The sequence below is a fragment of the Macrobrachium rosenbergii genome, chromosome 34 (genome assembly GCF_040412425.1).
Source record: "Macrobrachium rosenbergii isolate ZJJX-2024 chromosome 34, ASM4041242v1, whole genome shotgun sequence".
NCBI classification, from domain to species: Eukaryota; Metazoa; Arthropoda; class Malacostraca; order Decapoda; family Palaemonidae; genus Macrobrachium; species Macrobrachium rosenbergii.
In genome coordinates, this window is record NC_089774.1 from 7,791,033 (window position 1) to 7,808,532 (window position 17,500).

The window sequence follows — 17,500 nt, forward strand, 5'->3', positions numbered from 1 at the left end:
AGTGTTTCTCTCTCTCTCTCTCTCTCTCTCTCTCTCTCTCTCTCTCTCTCTCTCTCTCTCTCTCTCTCTCTCTCTCGTGATATATGAACATTCTTAGTTCATTGTTGTAATGTTCCTTTTGTTCAATATACTTGCTCAGTATGTTTGTCCTTATATATTGTCATTCTCTCTCTCTCTCTCTCTCTCTCTCTCTCTCTCTCTCTCTCTCTCTCTCTCTCTCTCTCTCTCTCTCTCTCTCTCTCAATCATCCATAATCTAAATAGTCACACTCCCTCATTCCTTTTCCGAGTTCATCTTCGCAGTCTATCACACCTTTTTACATGTAAGCATTCACCCACACTCATACCTGTCACTTATCTAAACGTGTGTGCACGCCCGCATGCACGCCGAACCCGCCCCACCCCACTCTACCCCTGAGGGCGTCTCCTCCCCTGCATTCCTCACGCCCTCAGGTAATGTTTTGGCAGGTGTCTCAAAGGCGTAATTAGGGACTTATTTGTTAACAGTTACTCGAAGTTCATTTGAGAACGTGTTGAAAAACATCTTCGATTTGGAATTTGGGTTTTTTTGGATTTTTTTTTCATTTTCCTTTTTTATTTTGCCCTTTTTTTTGAGGCAGGATCTCAAAGGAACGTATTGGAGTGATGAATGAACGTGTATATAAAAATCTCTGGTCATTTATTTTACTGTGTACTATATGAAGCCTTGAATTCATGTCGAAGAATATACGAAACCTTGAATCCATATTGAAGCATAATGAAGAAACTTCACGACATTCCAGTGAAGGGATTCGAACTCTTGCATATTACTTGAGGTGAGGTTAAGCTAAAGTACTCAGCATTGTCTATAAAGGATATAAATGTACTTCCACATAGACACGTATATATCTGTCTAATTGAGATACAATTATCTACAGGTGGAATAGATTCATCCTCACTATTGTGGCATAGCTTTGTCCATATTTTGTGTTCTAATAATGTAGCCTCAACTCAACAAAGGTGGAAAGTTGGATTTTACAATATAGTAGTTGGAATTCATTCATTTAACCTTCTTCTTTTCTTTGTGAATTAAGTTAGAATGAATGAAAAATGTTCCTTTCCCACTGAGGACTAATCAGCTTATAATAAAAAAAAGACTCACTTAATTTTTAGCTAACAATAATCAACTTTTACTTAAAGAATATGATTATCATTATTTTGTCACTTGTAATACTTATTCTTGATCATACGCCTTTCTTCTGTTAGTTTGTGCAATACAAAAGGATTGTTGAGCCGCCACTCCCTTATAGAAGTAAAGTGTGATGCTGAATTTGAATAGAAGAATGTGGCAGCTGTTAAGCTGAATAGTTTTCGTAGTACATAAAGAGTAAGAGGAGCTGGAAGGCTAAGAAATATCGAGATAGGAGAAAGATGAGGTAAAATAAAAGTAAAGAGGGAAGTGTAGACAATTAAGTTGTCCCGAGAAAGTAATGGCTGTGTGGAGTGAATAAGTCTTAAAAAGGAAGGCCTTTAATATTAGGAAATCACCAGAGTACATAGAATTCTCTCTCTCTCTCTCTCTCTCTCTCTCTCTCTCTCTCTCTCTCTCTCTCTCTCCAGGTTACTCTTCTATATTGTTAATATTATTCCAGTTTCAACTGCAATCCTCTCTCTCTCTCTCTCTCTCTCTCTCTCTCTCTCTCTCTCTCTCTCTCTCTCTCTCAGGTTACACTTCTATATATATTGTTAATAACATTCCAGTTTCAACTGCAAATCTTTTTCCTCTACCTTTGTTAGCACTCTCTCTCTCTCTCTCTCTCTCTCTCTCTCTCTCTCTCTCTCTCTCTCTCTCTCTCTCTCTCTCTCTCTCTCACATCCTCATTTGAAGCCGTCCATAGCCTCCCCTCCGATGCATCTCACGTTACCATAAAATGAATGGGGGAGGAGAGAGAGAGAGAGAGAGAGAGAGAGAGAGAGAGAGAGAGAGAGAGAGAGAGAGAGAGAGAGAGAGAGAGAATGTAAATATGACGTTTACCTTCAAGATTAATGAGCAATATTTAACTCTGATCTTGAAAGGGGAAGAGATGAGATAAGAGGGATGAGTGTCAACGGGCTGTCGGGTATTCATTGAACTCAGAAGAAGTGCTGGTGTATCTCGAAAAGGAATCTTCAGTTCGTGTTGGGTTATAGATGGCCCCGTCTACCGTTGCAGTGATGTGTGTGTGTGTGTGTGTACTGAGGGCGTGGGAGATGTGTATGTGTATAGCTGTTACAAGTACATATGTATCTGGTAAAAGTGACCAGTAGATTCTACATGTATGTGTGTATGTATGTATAAATGTATGTGTATATATATTCAGTATTTTGATTTAATGACTCCCATAAAAACGATTTTAGGCTACTGTCAAATTGTATACTGGGACATTCAAAGCAATACACAATACACTGTCCAAATCTGGCAAGAATATCACCTATTGAAAATAAATCAATTATCAAACATTATATGTGTCTATAAAAATCAAATAATATTACTTTGGCCAAACAAGACGAACGTTTTATAAAGGGTGATTGGACATAAAGGGAAATAAAAATGTATTATTTCTAATATTCACTTCGAACTGAATTCTTACCAATCATTACTTTTTATATAATTGAAAAGTATTCTATTTGGTTATAATCATCTGGTAAGATTAACCACCAAACTCTTATTATCTTATAGTTCATAATTGCAACTTATTAATATCTGAGGTTCATTTGAAATCTAATCAGTCCTTGAGAACGGACTGTCATAAATTCGATGATCTCAAAGTACAATTACGATTTGTTTTTAATTTGGTTTTTATTCTTTTTTAATCTTCCATTGAAATGGTTATTTACCTTTTGACAGTTTAAAAAGGTGAATTGTGTGTAAAGTGATTTATCCATCAAATAAATTCATTTCCATCAGATTTATAGCTTGCTGCTGCCAGTGATTTCCACCAGACCATTTTACTTTTTTGTAAACATCTCACTGTCGTTGCTTTTAGGTGTCTCCGCAAGGTCATTTCACTATGATAAAGCGATTAAATTCTTTCATTTCCATCTGTTTCCATTACTCATTTCTCTGAATTATTCTTCAGTCATCAAATCAACTTATTTTTTCTTTTATTTCCCCAATCTCCATCAATCCATGTCGCTTTCTCCACTCCAACCAATCTCAAATGATCCAGTTCACTTTCTTTCACTTCCACCAATCTCCACCAATCCATTTCACTTTCTTTCACTTCCACTAATCTCTGCCAATCCATTTCACTTTCACCAATCTCCATCAATCCATATTGCTTTCTCAACTTCCAACATTCTTCATCAGTCCATATCGCTTTCTCAACTTCCACCAATCTCCATCAATCCATTTAACTGTCTCTCACTTTCACCAATCTCTACCAACTCATTTAACTTTCCCCCACTTTCACCAATCTCCATCAATCCATTTCACTTTCACCACTCCCACTTAACTTTCTTCACTTCCACCCATCTTCATCAACTAATTTCACTTCTCCCTCATTCGTCCATATCCTCTACCCCCACCTCGAAATTCGTGTTTACAAGCATTCATCTCCTATTTACTCATTTCCGGCAATATTTGCGTGACGAGTGACGCGTTGCTGTGACGCGTTATGACGCATTCTGACGCCTTGTGTTTCGTCGCTTTCCTCAGAGTCGGTTTGTCGTAAATATTTGAACGTTTTTTTTAATTTTTGTTGACAAATGCGTCTGGGGACATCATGGCGGTCTGACTTAGCTTTGTGAGGTTTTGGTGTTTGGGAAATATGGTTTTGGTTCTAGAAATGGAGGTTGCATGTTTATTTTATATTTATTTATTTATTTATATACTTTATTTATTTTATTTATTTATTTTTATATTTATAACAACAATACTGACTTAGTTGAGGTTGAAAATGAATTTTTATTTGATTTTTCTTAATCGAGATTCGCAAAAAAATTAGCAGTACCAATGATATTGATGTTGGTATGGATATAATTTAAGGTTATTGGTATAAAGTACACCGAGATATATAATACATTCACACACACACACACACACACACACACACACACACACACACACACACATATATATATATATATATATATATATATATATATATATATATATATATATATATATATATATATATATATATATATATATATGTACATACTTATAATATAATAGCATTAACTCCAGGTTTCTTAAAGACATTCCACTATACCAAAGAAATCAATTTACCTATCCTATTCCCAGCGCGCCTCTTAATTAGGTCTAAACGACCAGGTGTAATGACCACAGAGGTACCCTAATGACCTCGGGGTAACGAGGTACATCGAGGTTGACGCTAGGGTCATTATCAGGTCAGGTAAATGACCCGGGGTCACCTCGTTAACCCTTTGGTTATTAGTTTTGTCTCGCGCCCGTGTCAACACTGTTTTTTGAAATTTCTCTCTCTCTCTCTCTCTCTCTCTCTCTCTCTCTCTCTCTCTCTCTCTCTCTCTCTCATTTTTGATTGAGTATTTCTGAGGCTATTTTGATATTTTCAATTCTCTCTCTCTCTCTCTCTCTCTCTCTCTCTCTCTCTCTCTCTCTCTCTCTCTCTCTCTCTCTACCAACCAATTTTTTTTACATATTCATTTGAGATTGTCAATAAATATATTTGTACTAAATAAAACTTGCTAACATAAAAAATTTAATGCTAACCCTTTAAATATACTCGCTGGCCCTCTAGTTAATCTACGCTAAATATAATCCAGAACCCTATATAGCGTCCAGAGAGAGAGAGAGAGAGAGAGAGAGAGAGAGAGAGAGAGAGAGAGAGAGAGAGAGAGAGAGAGCAAATTAAAACAAAGAGCCGAATAAAAATCACCCGATGATATCGCGAACGAGACTCGACAGTAACACGGACTGTACCGACAGATACAATCGAAGACGCTGATTGTAATGTGGGCCACAACGAGCTACCGTGTGAAAACAAAAGGGCATCGGGAAGCCGGGTGGCTGACCAATGTCATCGTTAAGTGCGATGATACGACACACGCATACACAGTGCTAAGTTCTCTCTCTCTCATTCGAAGTACCGTTTACTATAGAAGTGATATTTTGTTTAATTATTTGTTTGTGTTTAGTTATTATTCTTTGTTTGATGTCTAAGTAACTGGCAAATGTTATGGTCTCTCTCTCTCTCTCTCTCTCTCTCTCTCTCTCTCTCTCTCTCTCTCTCTCTCCTTCAAAGTGCCATTCACTATAGAAGTGATATTTTGTTTAATTATTTGTTTGTTCTGTAAGAAGCTGACAAATGCTATTATCATGTTGGATGATACGACATCTCTCTCTCTCTCTCTCTCTCTCTCTCTCTCTCTCTCTCTCTCTCTCTCTCTCTCTCTCTCTCTCTCTCCTGCATTCGTATAAACATGCACTACACAGCTAGGTATCGTTTTCCGCAGATTAATGTCTGATTTTGCTGATAATTTTTCTCTTATGTTTACCGCGATTTACACTTTTTCTCTTTTTCTCTTCCTTACTCTTCATGTTAACACGTACAAACACTTAACCGTTGCAAGCACACACAAGCTTAACCTTCACAAACCGTAATATTCTCCTTACCACTTTCATCTAAACTTACAAACTAAATTATGCGTCACAAACATGGGGCAACTAAACTTACAAACTAAATTATGCGTCACAAACACGAGGCATCTAAACTTACAAACTTGGCCAGTACATCACAATCACGTATTTTCCCTTCACCTACATAACAAACAGACACTGGCAAACATACGCTTCACATGCGCTTCTCTCATAAACACGAATCATTTTCCTCATGTCATAAATATTGTACCGAACTTGAAGTATGATTACAATTCGGGTTATTCCAATATGCAAGTTTAATCCTTATTCATCAGCAAACATTAAACACGTAATTTCTGATTGACAGGTGTTAATCATATTGTTATTGTTTTATTATTGGTATTGTTATTGTTATTTTAGTGAAAAACTGCGGGATTTGTTTAAAGAATCTTTGGCGGTCGAGTTAATAATTTCATATTACTCGATTTTCTGAATGATCATTATTATTCATTTTTTGATTCCTGACATATGAGCATGTTGACACTATTACTATTATTATTAAACAAGACGGTGAATTGATAAAAGTTGTCATATTAAGTCATATGAAATCATATTAAGTCATATCAAGATGAAAGGTGGTAAGACGACTGGTGTGAACCTCTGGCTCTGTCGAACCAACCCATCTCGTTCTCCTGTTGTACGCGAGGAACAATACCTTTTTATTAAACAGGTAGGTTGCTAAGGTAATATTTACCTTCGCAAGCCCCGCCACTCCTCAAGAAAAAGAAATAGGAAAAACCATAATATTTTAAAAGGAACAAAAGACTAGGCTCGGAGGCGCCCTTCGGAAACCAGACTCTGTAGGTGTACCGTTCCACCACGCCGTTGGAAAATCAGGAGGCTCGCAAGAGCTCACAGACCTCGCTTTGTGAGACCCAGACTGGGGAAAACGGAACATGGCGTCTCATTTGCCGAAAGCTCTCGTCTCTCTCTCTCTCTCTTAGCTCTTATTAGTGAGATGGAGCCGAAGACGAGCGAGGAACAACACGGCCTCTAAACGGCGTCGGTGACTAGAACTGGCCTTGCGGGACGCCACCGATTCTGGCGCCGCGGGCGTTTACTTAGCAATGGATCCTGCGATTGGGTCCTTAATTCTCTCGTTGTTCGGCGGCGGACGGGAAGAGAAACACAAGATTCCGACGTGTTGCTTTCCTGAACAGAACGTGGTTGTGTTGTGGCTGATAAATCGGGCCGAATCGAGGGTTATTTTTTGTTATTTTTTTGTTATTTTCCTTTGGCATCGGTTGGTTTGTTCTAGTGGTTGGTCGAAGAGGAAGAGTTTTTTTTTTTTTATCATTTTAAGTGAAGGCCACTTAGGTGGTCTATCCGGTGACGTCACTGAGCTGTTGTTTTGATTATGAATCCGAAGCATATAGATTTTAATTGTAATCTTGTTTTTATAAGTATTACATAAAAATTTTTATTGTCATTAATCCCCATATGTCATTTTTGTAATCATCAATTATCATCATTACTCTCTTCCCCTTGCAATCGCGGTCATTATATACCAAGTGACAATTTTTGACTGACCTCTTAATCTGACATGGAAATTGCGGTCCTGGGCTACTTTTCCAGGTCTCACTGAAATGTATGCTAATTGCGAATATTATAACCCGAAAAACATTTTTTGCGGGAAGGTTTAGGAACTGACATACGTTTCTTACGACAATTCTTGGCCTTCGTAACTTAGGAGTTTTGATTTTACGCAATGAAGTGCATTAGAGAATGATCCACAATTCATGCGTATCAGAAACTTCACCTCTCATTTCATTTTTGGATTGCCTGAGAGCAGTTTACGTATTATACACGTAAAACAAAACGGTAAAAATTTGTAAGAGCTGGCTTACATATGAAAATATTCTTTTTTTTATAAGTAAGCTGTGCCGTAGGCATTCATAATAACATTGTTTTACTGTCTAGGTATATTGTAAAAATATTTTGAGATTTGTTTTAATTCTGTTTGTAATAATTGGTCAATTTATGCTACATTTCTTTTCACAGGTCTTTTTTTCGGCTTTCAAGGTCAATTTGGGGTCGAATATCGAAGAACTAAAATGAGTAATTATAGACCTTTCGACTTAAGAATATATTTACGTTATTATTACTCACAAATCATTATTGCTCATATTCTGTTCCTGTTTATTTTCCTTCTTCGGACTTTGAATAATTTCGACGAATTCGGAATTGCCAAAACGATAGCACCGCGATGGGGAACGAAAGTTGAAAACGGCACCCTATCTCACGGCAGCTCGGTCGGCTGGTTGACTGAAGCCGGCTTATGCCTGACAGGGTATATTAGTGGAAAAATGACCACGAATTTATTGAAAACGAAAATTAAAACTAAAACTTGCCAAGAGTTCAACGTTTGGGGAGAAAATGCTGATTTTGAGATGTATTAACCATTATTATTATTAATTATTATTATTATTATTATTATTATTATTATTATTATTATTATTATTATTATTACTGATAAAGTAAGTACTTTCATATGGCAGAAACATTCTCATTATATATTTGTGAAACCATAAAAATGTTAGAGAATTATTATTATTATTATTATTATTATTATTATTATTATTATTATTATTATTATTATTATTATTATTATTATGAACGTGAACTCACTTTCATAAGACAAGTCAAACTGCCTGCGAAAATGTTTCCGAAAACGTTCTCATAATATATTTGTGAAACCACGAAAATGTTGGAGATTTTTACGAAAACATCCGGGCATAGCTTTTTGTCAAAATGTTTGTCGGAAATAAAATTTTTTGTGAGCAGAGAAGGAAACGTTTTCGATGGGCCAGTGATAAAGGGAGACGCAAAAATGTTTCCGGGAACTGTAGCCTACTGAAAACATTTTTCATTGAAAGTAAGTTTTCAATTGAATGAAAATTCGCTTAGATGCAAAAAAATTTAATTATTCAGAAAAATATCGCAGTGAATTTTATGAAAAACGTTGCTTGGTTTTCAAGAATGTCGAAAAAGATATATTTTACATAAAAGAATTATAAGAATCATTCCATCTCAACTCTGAAATGTAATTATCTATTGGAGAGAGAAAAACATTATTATTCCCATAAGGTTTACATTCTGCCAAAGACGATATCTATCGTTAATGTGACAACCATTTACGATAGCGTTCATTCACGCTATCGCCCATTCATCTGCGGTTCTCACAGATAAAAAATAAAAGTGGGGGTCATCGCGCCCTGACCAAACTTTTATTATTCCTTTCCTCTTTATCAGATGAAGCCAAAAAGGACACGTCTGGAATTCAGTTCCAAAACCGCCCTTAGCGACCAGGTACGTAAGGGTCAGAGTTCACTGCAATTAATCGCCCGATTCCGCGCACGCTGAGGTGTCGGGTATCTTAATATAAAATACTTATAAAGATCTCAAAGGCCACTTGGAGTGCGACGCCAGGTACTCTCTCCCGACATTATCGGACGCGAGATAAGGCGATAGAGGCGTAATCTGACAAGTTCTTCGTAGGAATGCTTATTTCTCTTCCAAGGACCCCCCCCCTCCCTCCTCCTCCTCCTCCTCTTGGGCAAGACTTCCCACAGAATGGAATATCCAATCCCCGACTCCTGGGGGTATCCGGGTATCCTAATACCCCTGGGGTATCCACCCACCTAATCCCCCACGGCCTGCCTGTCTAAGTCTTATTATCCTCTTCAAATTGGATAGACTGGTCAATTTTCTTTCTGTTTGTTCGTGAGAATTGTTTTATTTGCTTTTGCATTTTCCTTCTTTTATTTGTTTTCTCTTATTATTATAATTTCCTTTCTGGGGTTGTAATTATGTTGCAAATATTACCTGTATTTACCTGTGATTTAATCAGGGGAACATTACCTTGGGTATGATGGTCATAGAGTAACGACCTTAGAAATTTATTGTGATACGTCACTTGGTGAATAAATCGGTATTTTCTTTGAATCAAATCGGTCTGTTTTCCTTTCATCTCTCTCTCTATAATTCGGCGGGCGCAGGTACGCCCGGATGCGTCCATCAAATACTTGTGGGATGCTGTTCTCCTCTCCACGGCCCACGTCTCCGAGACAAACACTTGCATCTCAATTTTGACTCGGGTCTTTTGACAGATCCGAGAGGAGGCGGGGCTTCCCTGAAAATAGCCGCCTCACGATTGGCTGCCCAGACCCCGCCCCTCGGTGCCCATTGGCCCAGCCCTCTGGGGGGGCGGGGCTTGGGAAGAAGGGTGGGCGTGGCCCGGCCGTCCTAGCGGCGAAGTCTTCTTCTTCCTACCTTCTCCGAGCGGCGGCGATCGAAATGAAAACATTCGCTGGTGCGGAATTTTGTGCAAAGCCGACTTTCCTCACCAGATTCGTGGAGCGTCCGTCGGAAATGCGCTTTGTGCGGGCGGCGGCGGCGGCGTCGACGAAGAAGAAGAAGGAGTCGAGGCAGGGGCAGCAGCGGCAGCAGCAGCAGCAGCGGCAGTGCTGCGGGTGGTGATAGGAACGGCGTTGGGATAGTAGTAGCTAGTAGAAGCTAGCAGCAGCAGCAGCAGCAGCAGCAGCAGCAGTAGTAGTAGTAGAAGTGGCCTTTGGCTCTTGTGACGACGACCTGTGCGTGTGTGTGTGTTTAACCATCTATAAACGCAGGAGAGGGGCCCCTCCTCCTCAGTGTGGTGTCGGTAGTGGTGGTGTGAAGTGTTAAAACTCCCGGCCCCGGATGCTGGTGGCATCTCGCGCTTGAGAAAGCATTAGCATCCTTTTTCATTCCCCCACCCCCCTCTCTCATTCCTTCCTTCCTTCCTTCCTTTCTTCCTTCCTTCCTTTCTTCCTTTCTTCCTTGCCCTCCAGTCCGTCGTGACCCCCGGTGGTTTTTCTAGAAGAAGAAGAAGAAGGGGAAGAATCTCGACCTCGACGTCGCAGACGAGACCAGGTAAGTCCTATTCCTCCTCTTCGTCCTCCTCCTCCTCCTCCTCCTGTAGCTGCCGTCAGTTTTCCCCCGTAGGTCGTCGGGGATGGGGAAGCGAGGCCCCCACCCCCACCTCCCCTCGGGGGAGGACGGCCGCAGGAGGGCGGCAGCGACCCCGTCGGAGGGGTTATTGATGAAAAATGTCCATGGCAGCAGCGAGATGCGCACACGGCGTATCACACGGGAATATGGAAGAGGGGCGGGGACGCTGATGCCCTGGTTCGGTTACGGGGACACTGTGACGCTCCGGGGTGTGGGATGCCTCCGGGTGGTGACGCTGGGGGGAAATGCCTTCAAGGTGTAGCGTAGGACTTGTTACCAGGAGTCCTATACAGGACTCGCCGTGAGGAAGTCCTACGTTCTTGTAACCAGAGGGCCTTGCGAGGGAGCTCTGAAGGACTGCTGTGGTTTTGTAACTGGAAGATCTGTAGGGCTTTCCACGAGGGCGTCCCTAGGCTTGGTATGACTGTCCAGAGGCTGCAGCAGGGGGAAGGACCGGTGCAAAGGGGGATGGGGGGGTAGGGGTGTTAGAGAAAGCCCTTTTTGGGGGGAGGGTATAGAGGTGAAATCTGATCCACTATTATGTCGACGAGGGTCTGGTCGACACACCCGCCCCTAGCTGCCCCATTCAAAAAGGACAATCCTCCGAGGAAGGGTCGTTACTGGTCCCTTTTTCGGGGGTTCCTAGGAGAGAGCCAAGGGCGCCCACCCACCCACCCACCCACCCATATGCTCCCAATCGTGGGTCCCCGAGAACCACTGGGCAATATGCTCGTCGTTCCCAAAAGCTCCTGGAAATGAACTGGTCCTTCGCAGCAGAGAGTAAACTGTAATGGTGTCTTGGTCTGATTCTGGATATTTTAGTTGTTGCATTTTTTCAGTTGGTCAATTTGGTATAGAGTGCTGTCACGCAATCTGTTGCAAAAATTGCTTTAAAAACCCCTTTTTGAATAAATAACCAAAGTAGGCTTTTTCGTGTCTGTTGTTCATAAAAGGTCATGAATTATTTTTTTAACCAAATGGAATCAGTCCGCATATTTTTGCTTACCAGCTCGCTTGTTTTGTTTTAAAAATTTCTCTCGCGGAATCTGTTGGAAAAACTGCTTTAAAGACCTTATTGAATGAATAACTAAAAGCTTTTCATATGTTTTTATTCACAAAAGTTCAGTGAAAAACACTTTTATTTCTGTTTTTACCCAAATGGAATCAGCCCTTATACTTTTGCTTACTAAATTGGGTGTCTTGTTATTAAATTTTCTCTGTCATTGGTTACACAAAACTCCAAAGCTTCTTGAATTCTGACAGACATTTTTGTTGTTCCATTGCAAATGCCAGTTGAAATCAGTTGAACTACGACCATGGGACCTAGTCTAGGAATCCTTTGTTTTTGTAAAATCAGTTGAAAGAAGACTAACTTTATCTTTTTTAGTTTTCTGTAAAAGAAAACTATTGAGATAGGTATTTGTCTGTCCGTCCTCAGATCTTAAAAACTACTGAGGCTGGAGGGCTGCAAATTGGTATGTTGATCATCCACCCTCCAATCATCAAACATACCAAATTGCAGTCCTCTATCCTCAGTAGTTTTTATTTAATTTGAGGTTAAAGTTAGCCATGATCGTGCGTCTGCACCGCTATAGGTACCAACAACGCTGGCCACCACCGGGCCGTGGCTGAAAGTTTGGGATTACATAATCTGTGAAATCAGTTTATTCATTGCAAGATTTATTTCGAATTTATTTTCAAATGCAATTCCACTCTCACCTTACTTCGTTTCTTATTTATTTTTTTATTTATCTATTTGTTTATTTATTCTTCAGATAGAATAGGAAACGGCATTAGATATATGCAGTATATATATATATATATAATCTGTTTAAATTTAACTTCAGTTCCTTGTTTCGTCTACTTATTTATTTTTTATTTGTTTCTTTATTTATTTATTCTTCAGCTAGAACAGGAATCGGCATTAGAACGATGCTTTCATCTCTTCTAACAGATATAGAAATTAAAATTAACGGTTTGATTTAAATAAAAATGGGTAATCGAATTTTTTTCAAATGCAGTGGTATGTATTCCCGGCTTTGTTTTTGCATCGACATAAGTATTTGCAAAGCTTTCATTATGCATTTATTTGTTCAAGCAACGCGCTGTTCATTATCCTCAGATCTGTATCCAAGATAATATTCACGAATATTAATCGCTTTACTGAAGTATTAAATATGATCTTGTTCTTTGAATTTAATTTTAATAAAATGATGGCTGCAAGAGCAATGTTTATGCACTCAGTATATATATATATATATATATATATATATATATATATATATATATATATATATATATATATATATATATATATATATATATAAAACTAAACACCCAAATGGCATACTAAAAACGTTTCGTAAAATTCCCACTGTTGCAACTCAATAGCATTTCTGCTACTGACGGCTCGGTTCAAACCGCTCTCTCTCTCTCTCGACAACAACCGGTCATATTTTCCAATTAAACTGGTTCGACAAAGGGAGGTAGGTAGTAGGTCGGTAGCCGTCTATCACTAGCTTACGATTATTGACGAGTTTTATCGTTTTGAAGTCTATGATTTTTTTTTTCAGGACAGTGAATACAATGTATTGTATCGGGGTAAATTTGTGTTTGATTTTATTTCGATTTTTTTAGAGTCGATTTGATAAATTTGATCGTAATCAGTTCATCTATGATTTTTATATTTTGACGGTATATTGATTAATTTCGTTTACATATACACTCCCGTAGGAGGTAGTGCCGTCAGTGTATACCTTACGCGGTGTACTGTAGGCAATACTTAAATGGTGTTTGCAAAGTCCCTTCCATGGCTTCCTAACTGCAACCTATTTCATTCCATTTACTTACCTCCGTTCATATTTTCTTTTTATTCCATCTTATTTTCTACCCTCTCCTATCAATTGTTTCAATGCTTTCAGCTCTGTATGACTTCATAGCTCCCAGTTCTTAGCCTTTGGCCTGAATTTTAAATTTCAGTTCAAATTTACAAATACAGCTTTTTGTCGTGCCTTGATAGGGTCTAAATTTATAAAGTATTCATATAAAAAGGTTATCATATTTCGAGTTCAATTTTATGATTATGAGAAATTTTCTCTCCTATTAAAAGCTTATCATATACTTTTGAGTTTAATTTTATAGATTTGAAAAATTTCTCTCATTTTATAAAGCATATGCTTTTGAGTCTAAGTTCTATGGATATCTTGCACGTTAAAATGTTAACATAATTTTCAGGATGTAATTCTATAAATATCGTTCGCAAAATTAATATTTTTCGATTTTAGTTTTATATATTTTAATTTTCGGGATGCAATTCTGTAAATATCGTTCGCAAAATGTATATTTTTCGATTTTAGTTTTGTATATTTTAACTTTCAGGGCACAATACTATAAATGTCATACGCAAAATTAATGTTTTTCGATTTTAGTTTTGTATATTTTAACTTTCAGGATGCAATTCTATAAATATCGATCGCAAAATCAATGTTTTTTTCGGTTTTAGTTTTATATATTTTAACTTTCTGATTTACGATTTCAAAAAATTTTGCTTTTTATTTTTTATGATCAGATTTTATAAATTACGTTGACACCAAATTTCTTTTCTCCTTATTGTACGATTTGCTTTTCTGAAGTGCATTCATAAAAGTTCCCCGTAAGGGGGTTAGTGCCGTCAGCACACCTCATGCGGCGCACTGTAGGCATTACTTAAGGTTCTTTGCAACGTGCCTTCCTTAGGCCCCTATCTGCAACCCCTTTCGTTCCTTTTACTGTACCTCCTTTCATATTCCCTTTCTTCCATCTTACTTTCCTCAACCCTCTCCTGACAATTGATTCATATTGCAACTGCTTTGAGGTTTTCCTCCTGTTACACCTTTCAAGCCTTCTACTCTCAATTTCCGTTTCAGCGCTGAATGACCTCATAGGACCCAGTGCTCTGCCTTTGGCCTAAATTCTTTATTCCATTCAATTCAGTTCCACAATAAAAGTTGACATTTGTTTTTATAATAAATTTCTAAATTTAATTTTCAGTTATTTGTTATGATTTATAAGATCTTGCGGTTTGAGTTATATAAAAAAACCTGTTGAGATCTATGGATTTAGATCAGATCTAGTTATTATTATTATTATTATTATTATTATTATTATTATTATTATTATTATTATGAGTGTTGTTGAAATGTGGGCAAACACATAACGAAATTGATATACCGACGAATTTAGATAATTGTGTACTGAGATCGATTAGCAATGAACAAATGAAAAACGCAATATAAATAATAGTAATGAAACAAGTAAAACTACGCAGTAAGAACAATTAAACATTAATGAAATCTTACGTCGCAAAAAGTATGGTCATGAACTCCTTAGTCTTAAAATCATTTTTATCGATAGAAGGAAAGCAGTTCGCATGGTCCATAATCAAGGCAGTGGGATTTTTCCATAAAAAATAATTTTTGTTTTTAGATTGTAAAGAGAAATGCATTCACGATCAACGTTGGCGTTGCAAAGTCTGTGGTCACCAGTGTATAAAGATTCTTAGAATATATGTGTATATATGTTACAATAAATTTGTGGTTTATAAAATTGACTGATTAAACTTCAGAGAATACACATATATTTAGTTACAGTACATTTCTGATAATTTGTAATAATAGTTATTATTATGAATAATTTGCAATAATAGTTATTAGTCAAATTGAATGATTATCTATAACAATTACGCCTTTCTCGCTGATTCTAATTTTCCGGCGACAAATTATATTTTGCTGTGAATTAATGTGTAATGATTTATAATTATCTGACTAATTCAAACTCACTGGTATTAATGCAATTATCAACAAATAATTGGTAATTCGATTATCATTCTGCATTAAATGATTTGTGTTGCAAGTGCACAAGTGCGGTAGAATTATTTGGCGTCAAAAAAGGATTTTTTTTGTGGTTTTATTTTTTCAAGTGCTTGATTGAAAGTGTTTGTATTTCATCAAGTGTTTGATTTAAGTGCTTATATTTTCTCAAGTGCTTGATTGAAGTGCTTATATTTTCTCAAGTGCTTGATTGAAGTGCTTGCATTTTCTCAAAGTTTGATTTAAGTGCTTGTATTTCCTCAGTTGCTTATTTTAAGTGCCTGTATTTCTTCAAGTGCTTAATTTAAGTGCCTGTATTTTCTGAAGTGCTTTAATTCATTAATGTACTTTTATTTTTGAGTGCTTGTATTTTTTCTAGTGCTTGTGTTTCATAAATGCCTGGATTTTGGCGAGTGCTTGTACGTTTTCAAGTGCCTATTTTTCTAACTGTTAATTTTTTCACTTTATTGTATTTTCAAGTGGTAAGTGATTTCGTTCACGAATTTTTGTATTTTTCAAGTGCTTGTATTTTCTCAACTGCTTATTATTTTACAACTGTCTTATCTTAAGTGCTTGTAATCACAAAGTGCTTTTCACTTCAAGTGCTTGAATTTTAAGTGTTCGTATTTACTAATAATTTTCTAGTAATTCTATTTTCAAGCGCTAATTTTTCAAGTGCATGGATTTTTTTAGTTTTATCATTTTCAAGTGCTTGTATCTCAAGTGCACGTGCTTTCTCAAGTGCATGTGTTACGTGAAACGCTATTATTTATCCAGTTACTATATCTTAAAGTGCTTGCAAATTAACATAAGATATTTAACATATCTTATATCTCAGTGTAACTGGTTCGCTAAAGTTGATATTCACCTTCTTTCAAGTTTTCTGCACTTTATTCTGTCTGCACTTATTCTGTCAGCACTTTTTCTGTCCGCCCTCTTAAAAACTACCGAGGCTAGAGGGCTGTAAATTGGTATGTTGATCATCCACCCTCCAATCATCAAACATTCCAAATTGCAGCCCTCTAGCCTCAGTAGTTTTTATTTTATATAAGGTTAAAGTTAGCCATGATCGTGCTTCTAGGAACGATTTTGGATAGGCCACCACCAGGTCGTGGAATTTCATGGGCCGCGGCTCATACAGCATTATACCGAGACTACCGAAAGATAGATCCATTTACGGCGGCCTTGATTGTACGCCGTACAGAAAACTCGATTGCGTAGAAGAAACTTCGACGCATTTTTTACTTGTTTAACTCTGATATTTAACAAATACTTATTTCCATCTTACTGTAACTCACTGTAATTGGTTTATAACAACGCGTTACAGGTGTTCTGTAAGGGAGATCTTCTTCCCAGTGATTTGTCCTGTAACCGGGGATTAAGTTCCGTTACAGATATCTGTAATCGGAAGTTGAATTAAGAGATACTGTACCCTTCAGCTAGTTGAGAGTATCGTGAAAATTCCTATTTATTTTTATTCAGTTACTCAAGGTTCTTTGCAGCGTGCCTTCCGCAGGCTCCTAGCTACAACCCCTTTCGTTCCTTTTACTGTACCTCCTCTCATATTCTCTTTCTTCCATCTTACTTTCCTCAACCCTCTCCTGACAATTGATTCATTGTGCGACTGTTTTGAGGTTTTCCTCCTGTTACACCTTTCAGACCTTTTACTGTCAATTTCCGTTTCAGCGCTGAATGACCTCATGTGTCCCAGTGAGTGGCCTTTGGGCTAAATTCTGTATTCAATTCAGTTCAGTTCATTTACGTATTTACACTATTTTATTTCTAGTCCACTAATTCTCATTTTAAAAAGGGTATTTGTATATATAAATGTGTACAGAATTTGAATAATATTAGTATTTATCAATATTTTTATATTTGTGTGTGTAACAACAATAGTCTCCAGGTAATAAATTCAGCCTCTCTGACCAGTGTCTGAAAATAAGTGGAGATTTGTGAAAGAAAAGACGCAGGAAAACATAGGCTTATTTCAGGAACTTTCATTTGCGTCAAAACTCTCATATATT

At 37.6% G+C, this 17,500-nt stretch overlaps 1 protein-coding gene across 8 annotated transcripts in view; it reads left to right on the forward strand.

The window, feature by feature from the left end:
* eya (eya transcriptional coactivator and phosphatase 2) overlaps positions 1 to 17,500 on the forward strand; it is a 226,846-nt gene that overhangs the window by 21,945 nt on the left and 187,401 nt on the right. For 4 of the 8 annotated variants that reach the window (XM_067133809.1, XM_067133814.1, XM_067133815.1 and 1 more), the window contains exon 1: positions 9,913 to 10,551. The exons of 3 other annotated variants lie outside the window; for them this stretch is intronic. The gene's annotated coding sequence lies outside the window, so the exon portion shown is untranslated. Of the gene's footprint in view, positions 1 to 9,896; positions 10,552 to 17,500 lie in introns of those variants that run through there. One more of the 8 variants, XM_067133812.1, reaches the window with a different exon arrangement.